The following is a 4,107-nucleotide window of genomic DNA, read 5'->3' on the forward strand; positions in this document are numbered from 1 at the left end:
TTGTAACAGAATTCGTGCAAATCTATTAGAGATGTAGACTCTATTTAGCAGGCCTTTCTTTTTAGCTATTTAACAGAAGACACTAGCCTGGTAGTTCTGGATATACGCCTTGAAAAGTGTATACTAAGCTATGGGAAGAGCTGGCTATGTTCTCCAGAAGTTAATCTCTGAATGTTCAGCTATGGGAAGAGCAGGCTATGTTCCCATAGCTGAACATTCAGTTAATCTCTGAATGTTCCCATAGCTGAACATTCAGTTAATCTCTGAATGTTCAGCTATGGGAATCAGACTCAGGGAACTTTACCAGATTCCTGGGCTCAATTTGAGAATCTCAGAGTGCTCAGTTTAGGTTATAATAGACTCACTGGATCTTTACCTTCTTGGATACTGAAGCTTGACAAAATTCAGCTTTTGGACTTATCAAAAAACAAATTTTCAGGCACAAAGCAGATCTACCACATGGAAGGTCTTAAGATTCGTGTGGATGTAATTGGTAACAGTGCTCTGTCGCAAGACAATGTACTTCGCAAGCCTGAAGGGGAGAAACTACTCAGAGGGCTACTATTACTATGACATCCCAAAAAGTGTCTGTAAGCCAGTGTCTGTACAAACACAAGAAAGAAGTACTAGTGCAGGAGACCCTTGTAGCAGAACTAATTACTGAGACTTAACAGGCCTGATAAGCCATAGCAAAAACGTATTGATGCATGAAAGAAGCTTTTAAGACATTGCAAAAATATAATTGTACCTGGACTGGAGCTTAGTGATGGTGACCAATGCTGCAATATTCTGTGACCGTCTTTTCTTTCTCTATCATGAAATCTGTGCGCCTCCACTCAGCTCACAGAGTACGGCCTGCTATGTTGCTGAATGAAAAAAGGGGAAAAGAAGAGAAGGCGGGAGTTCCAAAACGTTAGAGGGAAAATATATTAAGGTTAGTGTTTCAACGGTAGGATGAGAACTTTTTATTTTTTTGAGTTTATCAATATTTATTTCTCTATTTCGTTTTTGAAGAATTCTAGAAAAAGATAAGTCACATGATCATATTGATAGCATCACCAATTTGTTATAAAATCTCCCCCCCCCCCCCCCCTAAAATCTTTCCCCCCCCCTCCCCCCACCTTTGATGACTCAACTCTTGGTGATTTTTGGTGCGTGCACCGCATCAATTATCTCTGTGAGTACAATGAGTAGACTTTGTCGATCATCATCATTCCAAATGCAAGTCTTGTAGAGATTTTCGATGTCTCATCAAAATTGGAAGACTTAAAGGGATCCTGGTAACACTCAAGATTCTTTAAATTAAATTTTTTTTGTCTCATCAGTGATAATATTAGCTACCAAGACTCGTGGATTTATTTACATATCTAATAGAGTCTACATCTCTAATAGACCCGTTTTCAACATCTAGTGTCTAATTGGATCTTATATATCCTTTAATATTCGTATCTACCCAATGCTTCAAATCAATTTGCATATGTTGCTGGCATTGGCACCTTAAAATCTCAACAAATACCCCAATGACTCGTTGTTGGTATATTATTATAAAATAAATATTTTCAAAAAATAAAACACAAATATGCACGAGGGAGGGAGGGAGGGAGGGAGGGAGGGAGGGAGGGAGGGAGGGAGAGAGTGAGTGAGAGAGCGGCATGATTGCCTCGAAGGCAATCATGTCTCTCTCTATACAAATATTCTATTTAAATTTTGCAGGTAGACTCCTCGGTAGACGCAATTTGTGTTTGGGGTTCGACTCCCCTTGAGTTTATCTTTATTTATTTAATTTACTCTCACATTGATATTGATTTTTACTTGTCTACATGACAGGTGAACAATGTCCAAACAGAATTTGAAAAACAACACTTTGATGAAGGTTATGATTGAAATCAACTATGAGGGTATAATCTTGATTTTTTCCAGGTATAATCCTGATTTGTACAAAGGCCCCTCTCACTAAAGTGTAGTAGTACCTGATTTCCATTACGAGTGATGGCATAAGCATGGCTTAGATATCTCTAAAAATAATAGTAACAATTATGTTGATTTTCATTCAGTCTCACATTCATGACGCTTATCACTTGTCTACATGACGAGTTCACTATAAGACAGTAACCATTATTTTTAGTTTTAGCCTTATGTTGATTATTACTTTTGAACTATAGGACAATAACCATAGTTTGTTTCAGTTTTAGTTTCAATTTCAACCTCATTTGCATTGGAATTCTTATTACCTATGCCCAATGGGCATCCTAAGTACCCAATCCCTTGCTCCAATTCTGCTACTTGGAAGTCTAGCTCCCTTAGCAACTTTGCTAACTCATTCAATCCTAGGAAGATAAGCTTGCTCATCAATTTATAAAATTAATTGGTCGAAGCACCAGCCCATAAGATACCATTTCCCTTGAACTAAAATTTGGCAACTTCACCTTTATGTTTTTGCAAATCTTCTATTCACTAATATGAGACCAGTTTTATGCCTTGTAACATATGCAAATTCACTGAGTCCAAATTAGTAATATAGGGAGAATTTTTCGTTATTCCTCTATTCTCATCGCATTTCTTTTAAGCCTAAAATTATCATGCAATAACAAACATTATAACATATCTACCAGTAGAATCTATTGCTACCTCTGCATAGTATGCCCCCAATACGATTTTTCCAAAGATGAACCTCAATTAGATGACTTTAGACTTGACTACTTATAGTACTACTCGCCCCTACCAATGACCCTAAACCTTTGAGTTCATGCTTCTATACTGCACATCAATAGCATTTTCTAACATTTCTATATTGCACATCATAAAATGTAGGTTTGCTTGGTGAGAACTAATAGATACTTGGGTTGCACATATAGCCTATCTTGTAATCATCAACAGTGCACCATCTCTTCTTCTTGCTTTCATTACACCTATAAGGCCATGGGAGAAAGAGAGTCTTGTGATTGGGATGCACACTTGTAGATGGATACAGTTAAATTGGAAATTTTGCAAATTCATCTCAAGATTTTGAATTTGCAAACCTCAAAGAATCCATCAAGATATATTTTGGACATGCTCTGCAATATTCAAGAAGAATAAAACGTTAAATCAAATCGAGTCAAATTGATATAATCCCTTGATCGGTTAAAATGGGATGATTTCAAAAGAGGTTTAGTACCCCTTACTGAAGATTAAGATACAGTACCTAAAATCCGCCTTCTCCTTGTAAAATTGGAACTTGAACAGAACATAGAGGAGAATCTATTGGTAGAATGCATGTCAAGAGATAGAGACCATTTGTTCTTGCCATACAAAGGATACCTATATTCCCTATATGCTCTTTTATACTTGGTATCAGCACATGTTTCTCATATTTTAGACATTCCAAGCTCCATTTGCATGGAGCTTATAAATATTTGTTGACTATGAAGCATGAAGTATAAGAGCCAGTGTGCTAGCATGCCACCCACTTGGCCTATGCTCAAGGAGAACACCTAGGCTATCTGAAACCTAATTGCCCTTCCACATGCACCAAGGGGTCGCATGACAATCAAGATCACAATGCAATTGGCCATACCATCAAGCACCCATATGATTGTCACTTCCCTCAAAACTATAAGAGGTAATTACACTCTTCCACTTTAACTAAGAGTAGCTGCACATAAATGACATTTGGCCCCCCTCCAATAAATTAACTAACCTACTTCCTAACTCACACGAAGGAACACCTACTCACTATGACCTTCCAAACTAAATTGGCAATAGTTAAGTGAGTTAGCAACAATGTAATATTATAAGATGAGACCCAAACTCCTTGCACTATGGTTCAATACATTTTTAATATTTGCATGGTGCAAAGAGATGAGAAAGAAATCCAACAAAGGACCAATATCAATGATTGCTATATAGAGACATTATTGATGTACATGTCATATGAGAAATATGACATTGAATAAGATAGTTCTACTCCCATTTCCTAGTCATCAAACTCAAGTGGCTCTTACACCATCCGGCATGGCTTGATATAAGGTAGTTGCAATAGTTATTGGGTCCTATCTCCATGGCTCAATATAAGGTAGGTGCAAGAATTGTTGGCTCCCATCTCTTAGGTCATACAATTGTCATCTC

The sequence above is a fragment of the Lygodium microphyllum genome, chromosome 29 (genome assembly GCF_053477565.2).
Source record: "Lygodium microphyllum isolate KBCC chromosome 29, Lygodium_microphyllum_v1.1.10, whole genome shotgun sequence".
NCBI classification, from domain to species: domain Eukaryota; kingdom Viridiplantae; phylum Streptophyta; class Polypodiopsida; order Schizaeales; family Lygodiaceae; genus Lygodium; species Lygodium microphyllum.